The 9,830-nt window shown below is 33.5% G+C and overlaps 1 protein-coding gene across 1 annotated transcript in view; it reads left to right on the top strand.

The window, feature by feature from the left end:
• The first annotated feature begins 357 nt into the window (after positions 1 to 357).
• Positions 358 to 9,830, top strand: part of LOC141435507 (uncharacterized) — a 45,240-nt gene continuing 35,767 nt past the window's right edge. Inside the window, exon 1 of the mRNA XM_074098200.1 lies at positions 358 to 760. The gene's annotated coding sequence lies outside the window, so the exon portion shown is untranslated. The remainder of the gene's footprint in view (positions 761 to 9,830) is intronic.

Genomic DNA, 9,830 nt, shown 5'->3' with positions numbered 1-9,830 from the left:
CAAACGACACGAACTTCGATTTTCGAATTTCGTAGTGTAGCCCTGGCCCTGCTGGGCTCGACCCCTTGAATGTGAGGCCATAGATCAATCAAACCACTAGGCTAAGCTACCACGACTGTTTTAATGATTTACTTCTACGAAAATTGAGAAAAGGTACCTATCATTATGACATTTTCGTACGTGAATAAGTATTTCTTGCCGAAGGGTAGATGTTTCCACCGACTAAGAATTACGTAGGTACTCGTAGGTTCAATACCTATTATTAAGCGCAAATTAACTGATTATTGGTATTTCAAAGAAATATTTTACCGCATTTAGGCAGTGAGTCAACTGGATTGGTTCCATATATGATTGAACATTCCATTCAGTTATGTTTACAACCTACCATCGGTCGCGCCTGTGCCTTATCCCAGGCTTATTAAATTACTTCGAATTTAAATTCAGTTGGGTGGTCTGAGCGTGTCCTTACGTATAAAATAACTCCAGACAGATTTTTCATGTGGAATAAAGGCTCTCAATAAAGAACTGTTTTATCTCGTGTTACTAGCAGCGATAAAATTAGAAGCGGTGGCGACCACCGGAGCTCAGTCGCGACTGAGCATTCGCGGTGGCAACAGACGCGCACAAATTTAAAATTGGAACCATTGTTTTATGTTTTTTTTTCGGGAGTGCATTACGAAACCTTAAGTGCCAGTGTTTTTGTGGAACGGAAAGTTAAAAAAATCGGTGTTGTCTGTGATGTGCATGCACTAAGTTAACAGTAAGTAATTTTTTACCGTCTTTTTACTTTCGAAACTGACAGTTTGTAAAATATAAAGTAAGTACAGAAATATTGCTTACTGATTAGATAGTACGGAGATTAGTGGCTGACTAACTAGTTTCTGATTCGGCATGAAGATTAGGGAACCAACTTTAAGTATTGTCCTGCCATGTAGGTATAATTATTTTCTTTAATGTGGTAGTATCCCGGTACCTACATAATACATTAAATACTCATATGTTTAACATGCCTTTGCAAAATGTCTATATTAGTGCAAAGAATCTCGCTTCTGAAAGCACTAGGTCGCCGGCGAAAGCTCGTGGCAACACGTCAGCGTAGCAACTTTTATTAATTTCTTGAAGTAACTTTCTTTGACGAGTTAAACTCTTTGTGAAATAAACAAGAATGTAAATGTAGTATTCCAGCATTTCAAAATCAAATATTTCGTAAAATAACTGTTCCATATTTTCTAAAATTCAGTCGCGCATTTAAATAAAAGTCCTCATTTTAATTCTAAACATGGTCCTTCGGACCGGAGCTCTGCTTGACCTTGTAAGGGAATACATACAGACATAGGTATCGATCGTACTTTGTCTTCTAAGGATAATTCGAGACAACATGCTAATTACCTAAAATAAGAAATTCCTGTGGGTAGGCCGTTTAAAGAACTATAAAAAAGAACGAAGGTAAGAAGAAATATAGGTATTCAAGCAACTCCTGATGCAGTTATTTTAGCTATTTTAAATATAGTGTTGTAAGCTGCTCTAAAGTATATATTTTCTAAGTGTATATTTTATTTTGATATCATTTTTAGGATCATATCTGTACAATATACCAAAAAAACATGCATCTCTCTGAAACGACAGGAGGGAGGAGATAGATGCGGCCACAGCCTTGTACATTGTCAGCCAATTAATCTATACCTAGTACCCTTTAATGTCCTTACGATAAAGTCAGGATTATCCAGATTTTGATTGGTAACTATAAAAAATTCTACTAATTCACGGTTAATTATATTAGACTAGGCCTAATTACATTAGACTAGGTCTAATTACATTAGACTATGTTTAATTACATTAGAATAGGTTTAATTACGAAGCTCATTAAAATTGATCACGGTCTACATTCATAAAAATGTGTGCAATTGGTAAGTAATCGTTCAAGAATGTAAGTGGATTATAAGAAAGGCACAATCGACAGAGAAAATATGATGAGATAATGGAGTATACATAAACAAACTCGATGCAAGTTAACCTTGGACAACAATTGGTAACAGAAGTTTCTACACACACTGTAACATCTAAGACGACTATTGCTTTAGAAAACGGCTGATGCAAATCACTAGCGCTCATTGTTTAAGAAATACATCCAATGTACCGTCACCAGTACAGTTAGGTTTAGCAGATTTGAAGGAAATTTACGTACGTGCGAGGCACACATGTATGTATGTACTTCTAACGTGGACCTCTCACATGTACTGTACATCATCATAAGTATGAGTAAGTAATTAGCTTTTCTATTAATTTAACACACAAATCGTGGATAAGTTATGGAGCTAGGTCTATGTGTAAGGGAAATAAATAATAAATAAATAAATATCACGGGACAATTCACACCAATTGACCTAGTCCCAAAGTAAGCTTAGCAAAGCTTGTGTTATGGGTACTAAGCAACGGATAAATATAATTATATAGATAAATACATACTTAAATACATATTAAACACCCAAGACCCGAGAACAAACATTCGTATTTCTCATACAAATATGTGCCCCGACACGGGAATCGAACCCGGGACCTCAAGCTTCGTAGTCAGGTTCTCTAACCACTAGGCCATCTGGTCGTCTAAATAAAATAGTTTATTTATGTTTTAAATTAAAATCATATTATAAGATCGTCCCACGAGGAAAAAACTATAGTAGTATTAATATTTCCATTTTTCATCACATTTCATGTTACACTTTTCATGGATTTTGATCGTGGTTAAAGCAAGCAATAATATTTTTATTAATTCGTTGACTATTTATGGTTCCTATTTATTTTTTTATTTCAAAAAAAATAAAGGGGTGCGGGGTAAAACCCGATAAGTAGATATAATTGATTGTTGAAAAAAGTTCACTACGTAAAACGTCTAAAAAACATTATTAATAACCTAACCAACAATAACTTGGAAAGCCCCCAAATTTGTCACTTTCAAAGTAAAAGTAAAAATTTATAATAATATGGCAATGCATGAAAAATAAGTGCTATTTCATCTCCCCGCAAACGAAATAAAAAGCAGAGTGTAAAACTCTAGCATAAAACCTATTTTTTTCCCCGCGCCGTGTCTATCCACCCTCGCCGTACCGGCTCGGTGGCTATATGAACGTCTCGGGTAAAATGACTCGTTTTATGCTCTCGTTGTACAATCTACTATTTTTTTATTCGCTGCCATTGCTTGCTGTTATTATATAGCTAAGAATGAACCTTATGTTTCTCGTATGTATTAATATCCGTGGAAACATTTAATGATTGGACTTGTGTCCGTCTAATCAAAGAGGGTAAAACAAAGAAATGATAAAAAAATATACGGATTATGCGATAATCTATAACAAGTTTTATGCTGTTGATAAGAAGTAATTTCGTCCCAATCTTTGCGTGAAGATAAGGAGTTTATGGCAGGAAATTAAAGTTAGAAACTGAATGAAAAAATTTTATGTAAGTACTTTGGTTTGTAATGCAAGAAACAAAAAATATTATTATTTATTAAGATAAAATTTCAAAGCATGTTTAGGAAAATTAAATAATAATAATTGGCTTCTTCTTCCCATACCTACTTTCCTCGCTCTTTTCCTCGCATCTGATAGTTGCCTGCAGCAATCCATTTTTAACCACCGACGGAGAAGAAGGATGTTATGAGTGACGCCAATGTCTGTCTGTCTGTGGCGTGGCTGCTCTCAATCAGATGGACCGATTTTGATTTTGTTTTAAGTACGTAAAAGCGGGTGTCTTTTGCGGTATTTCTCAGCTATATTTCAACAGCTGAGCGGAGCGAGGCGAGGTAAATCCAATCAACTTTTTACGATAATCTGTCCGTTTTAAACAATTGCAGATTTTTGTAAGTAAACATGTTTCTATAATTTAATAGATGGTGTACATGAATTCATGCCATCCTACGTGTTCATATCCTTGTTGGAAGTACGATTTCTTGGTAACGCCAGATACAATTTTGGTAACGCAGGAGACGCCCAAAGTGTCAGTAAAATAGTTGATTGGCCCAAATAAAGCGTTTCTATTGATTAATGAAAAACTTTATTCCTCGCACATCTTGATGGAAACGCTGCTTACCTACGAATAACTTAAAACAGACAACGACAAAAATACCTAGACCGGAAAGAAGCATTAATGGCACTTTAAATTATGCAAAAAGCCTATTGACATTATCATTAATCCATCGAGAAACATGAGCCGATAAAAATGCAGCAAACGTGTTTTCGTCGAGTGTCAAATAACTCGTTACCAACTTACTATTTCGTAAGAAGAAATTTGATATTCCGAGTTACACAATACCGGGTTATTTTTACTTTCTATCTTTCTAAGATCCTTTCGAGCGTAGCAATAGTGATAAATAATTGGGGCCTTAACTTAATTAATGGTGGTTGTACCTTTTCTATCTGTGCCTGTTTTGTATGCAGTCTTATCCCTTAGTTTGCATAATGATGTTGGTAACTAGTTTTTGTTCTATTTTATTTTAGGTAAGTACTGCTTAGAAAACATATTACATAGGTAGTTAAAATTTATTTTCACAAAAATGTATAAGTAGTTAATGTATTTTATTAAATAGTGCGATGTGAAGTATCTAAATAAAATAAAAATATATAGATGCTATATATAGACTTTAAGTCCCCGACTCTACACAAATTGTACATAAAATGCAATTACAGATATTTGACGTGCCTTATTTTTAGGGTTTCTTTTTTAGTTAGGCCAGTAAGTTACGGGATCCCCTTCAATAGCATAATTTTTAGACTATTATTGTTAGGCATAATTTGTATTGGCATAATAGTACTGTCGCATAGTAATACTTTGGCCTACTACTTTTTTGGCATATTAAGCTATTAGAATAATTTCAGCTAGACTAATTTGTAGTAGACTTATACACTTTATGCATATTAATGTTTGGGCTATTGATTATTTGTTATAAATGAACAACAAAATATTAGGTTAGGTTAGTATGATATCCAGGCGCAAAGCGCCCAAACAACGCAGAAGTAGGAGGTTTCTCATAGTGCATCAGGCTCGTGATTGTGGTTATGCACTTTGTAATGATGCAAATTTATTATTATGACTTTTTGTCTTTATGCTATGCTATTTGACGTTAGTCTTCATGAAGATGATGCTTTCTGTATTTATGCTTTTTAATTTTATGCGTAATGATGAGTCACATCGCTAATTCGGCTAAAAGCAATTATGCGTAACAATAATATTAAGTACAAATATTTTTATGCCATCCAATAGAGAACCGTAAGTTACTTGTAGGTTATTATTTTTTAACTGTAATTAAATAAATCATTTTTTTACTTATTGAAATTTAGATTCCCATGCCACCAAAATTTAAGTTAAAGAATAGACTTCCGTATAGTCGGGCGATATAATTAGTCGTCACTTCCGTCACGTTTCCTCATCAAGATTAATCGTCTGGATGACAACCGGCTAACTAAATTATGGGTCTTTCAGTTTGCTGACGTTTTTATTGAAAATTATTGAGCAAACTAAAGGTAGAATGGACAGTTAATTTTTGGTTCATATTAGTGCTTCATATTGGATTTTTCACTAAAAGTGACACTATCTATTATATACACAAAATGAAGTGAAAGTGACCATGGACAGAAAGAAAAATAAAGCAATCACTAATGAACGGTCGCTCGAAGGAACCGTCCCTTAAAGCCTTGGTTCAATATGTTAGTACCTAGTCGTTATAGAAAAATAACAGGACATATAGATAAAAAGAAAATAGACATGGTGTGATGGAAATTCAGAACACACGCGAAAAAAAAACCTAACGCACGTTCTGAAACGCGGTTTCTCATACAATATTTACATAATTTAAATGCACTGGTACTTTTTATTTCTTTTTATTATTACTGTTGTTACTAATTAATAACATTTGTACTAATATATTGCAATGGTTTTATTAAATTATTTAAGTTTCTTCTTCATTAATCACAAAAAATAAGGACAAACAGGAATAATTATGTACTTACACAGGTAAATATAATATGATGCGAATTCAGAACGCAGTCTTTTTTTAAGTTTTGTCATAAGTACCTCATTTGTATGGTGCGCAATTGTTACGTTGATGAATTTGGATGAGTAAGGTCATCGACCTGAAAATAAGGTTCCTTCTTATCATTCGTAAACAAATTAGTATGCTGAAGTGAATTTTACGAGTTTTTTTCCAGTAGTACAATCGAAGAAACTGAATCGCATACCAAGGCGGGGTGCACAGGGCAGAGCGCATTGCGTTTTATACAGTTTGGCTCAACTGCGCTGAGTTGACACTTCGGTCCAGGGTCATCACAAAATGCGCAAACACGTAAAAAACTAAAAAAAAATTGAAACTTTTTTTTTCTAAAGAAACGTACACTTATATTTAAAAAAAAATTAGGTACTTATCCTTTAGTTATACTCGTATTAAATCGCGATCAAAGACGAAACGCACTTTTATTTTGCAAGCTTAGTCGACACACCGCCGTGTATTATAAACACAACTATAAATAATTATTTCTTGCACCGAAATTCTGTCCGCGTGATCAATATTTAATTTGTAGTTTTTACAATTGACTCTGACAGAAAAATGTAAGTTCAACAACTACTTATTGTCACCCACTTAAAAACACTTCCACTTGTTTACCCGGGATGTGTTTGTAGTAAACTTTATTTTCCCTTGGACTATTAGGTACGGAGAAAGTTTTAAATACTCTCGCGCACCGAGGGATCTGTACAAATTTGTTAACACGTAGGTATGTTAAAAATAAGATACGCTAAAGGCTAAACCATACTTTAAGTATGTATAAAAATCCAGTGTTTGAGCCTTGCTTCTAAGCAAAATGTACGGCAGTGTGGGAACATTTTATATTGGTAGATGGTATCCCCCTCATTTATTATTATATTTTATTATTGCATTTTGTTGTAAGTGGCAATATGAATACTCATTATCTATAAATTTCAGCTATTGCGGTTCTCGAGATACAATGATGTTTAGAACTGAGTGTAGTGACATTAATAGCGTTCCCTTTGCCATACACCCTTCGGGTACGGAACCACCAAAAAACAATATATTGATCTTTCCTAAACAACTTACCATTTCTATTTTGTAATACGTAGACTACAAATAAGCAAAAAATATCCTGAGACACAAAAAAATAAGATAAATGACCAAACCTCATATTTCTTTAGAAAAAAAACAAGTCACGAGTCGTACCTTAAAAGTAGATACCATATCCGTACTTATTGTTGTCTACTAAAGTGGCGACATAGATTATATTGTAATTGATGTTCGAAAAAACGTGCTGGACCACGCAGAAACCAGGGTTCCGTAGTCAAGTCACCCAACTAATCCTGCTAATCTATTCGCATCGCAGGTTAGTAATAAACATAAAATTATTACAAGTTAAATATGTAGGTATGTAGGTATATCTAGGTAATGTTTATAAAAAGTATGATTAATCTTTTTTTGTGGTTTTATTCAGTATTTTGGATGAAAGCACTAATAATATAAAGCCAATATTAATACTAATTAAATAATATAAGTAAATAAAATAAATCATCGTCGTGCAAACGTTACCCAATTTAATTTTAATTAATTTAATTTAATTTACAAATTAAAGCTTAACAATGCATATTATCGATTCATCATCATCATCCCAGCCTATATACGTCCCACTGCTGGGCACAGGCCTCCTCTCAGAACAAGAAGGCTTAGGCCATATTATCGAATAGAAAAACAATTTTTAAGCTACCTTTACTTACATATAATAATGTTATAAAGGTTTGAAATTTAAGATTAGACAGAGAAAGAATTGCTTACATAAGTAGCGCGCCATACTCACTGCATAGAGAAAAGCAACAGTTTTGTTAAATCAGTATAAATCCAATTTTCAACCGAATAAGCTTTTCTCTTCGCTAAACATTTTGGCTATGTACATATAAAAAACTAATACATACATATACAACAAATATATTATTATTATTTATGCATTTATTTATATATGTACAGCGTGTATTTTTGATACTACCTCAAACTTTAAGGGTAGTAAGTGAAGGTCCTAATAATCAAGTTTTTTTATGTTGTATTAAAAAAATTAGACTTATTATTTTCCTTACAAAATTAATTAGCATGCAATGTATCACTACGTTAGACAAAATGTCGCCCTTGTTGAAGTGACAGCTGTCGCAGAACGCTTCTCTCTCGTGTCAAATTATTGTACGCATTACATTGCTGCTCGAAAATATTTCGGTAATGAATTACGCTCTGGTAGTTTATTCTAAATTTACAATTTCTTTTGATATCGGTTCGCAGCACCTAAATCTTCGTCTGGTTACAGTTTGAGGTAGTATAAAAATACACGATGCATAGCAAATTCAGGATTGTCAAATATTGTATTGATTGGTGGTATTATCTACTCTATTACTTACCCGTCTCTTGAGATACATTGAATTACGACAGAATCAGCAGGGCTACTACGAAACTCGAAACTCGAAGTTCGTATCGTGCGGTTCCTCTGACACTTACACTATTTAATACGAGTGCGAGATCCATTTGCACGCTGCGATCTCTGTTTCATCCCACGGAACCATGAAAACATACACAAACTTACATGCTACACATCGTAGGCATATAGGTATATAAGTATCTACCTTCGAGTTTTATGTGTAAACAGGTTTGGAAAGCGGCGGTGTCGTCGACCTCACTATCGGAGGCGGTTGACAGCGATTCGGACAAGTCTGTGGCATTTCGAAAATATACCTTTGGAGACTAAGAAAAAAACTTTTTAGTTTTTTTTATTATGTGACGACACCACTGTCTATGGAGCTTAGTGTAGTGGAGTAGTAGTAGACTTTTAAATAAGTTTTTATACAAATTTAATTCTTTTAACAGAAGTTTTTTTGGTGGCTGTATTTTTTGTTGACTGCGCTACAACTTGTATATGTAGCGTAGCACTGGAAACGGATTAAATTCAAACAAAAAAAAGTTAAATAAAACCTTGGAGAATAAATAGGAAAAAAAATCTTACTCGATCTTAAAAGAGAAGTAAGTGCGACTTGAGTTTATTACAGACATTTTGTCCTAAATTTAGGTACTTTGCGGCAACTGTCATCTTAAGATGACAGTTTTGAACGAACAATCGCTTCACTTTCTCTCTCGGTATTTCCATCTCGAGTGCTAATGTGAAATTATGTTTAATTTAATTACAATGTTTTCGAATCAGTTAATTGGTGTGGGTAAACACCCAATTAACTCGTGGTTCCGCCGATTCCATTTGCCCATGAACAATGCGAACAAAAGCTTTATTGTGACAATGATTTCTCCATAAATTATGATTAACTATCAAAACTGTTATTAAAGTTACTCCCAAGTCAGAAGTTATGTAATTGTAACGTTTAACTTTTATATGTTCGTAGTTAAGTAATGAACTTAGTATGAAATGTTTATATTATGAAAATTCACGTTTTTAATTCAATACACCGGAACAATAAATCAATAAACTTATTTAAAAAAAATAAACAATTTATAGGTTCAATAAGTCTAATTATAGGTCTGAAAAAGTCTTTTGCACTAATGATTATAATCAGGCACGTATTTAAATAAATTCTCAATTTTTTGAGCTCTGTAAAGCGAAAGGCAATGTTTGTTTTTATGAAACCGATTTTGCAAATATCGTGTGACTTTTTGCCGGTTCCGAGTTTACTGACTGTATCATTACACCGGCGACTTAAATACATAATAACATACATCATACAGCCTAATAAAGCATAACAATGCCTTAGTTATCAGCCCATATAAGTTCACAAAAACAATTTCAAAAGTC

This window comes from Choristoneura fumiferana, chromosome 15 (genome assembly GCF_025370935.1).
Source record: "Choristoneura fumiferana chromosome 15, NRCan_CFum_1, whole genome shotgun sequence".
NCBI classification, from domain to species: Eukaryota; Metazoa; Arthropoda; class Insecta; order Lepidoptera; family Tortricidae; genus Choristoneura; species Choristoneura fumiferana.
The sequence above is the reverse complement of the archived record's forward strand: the minus strand, read 5'-3'. Positions and strand labels throughout refer to the sequence as shown.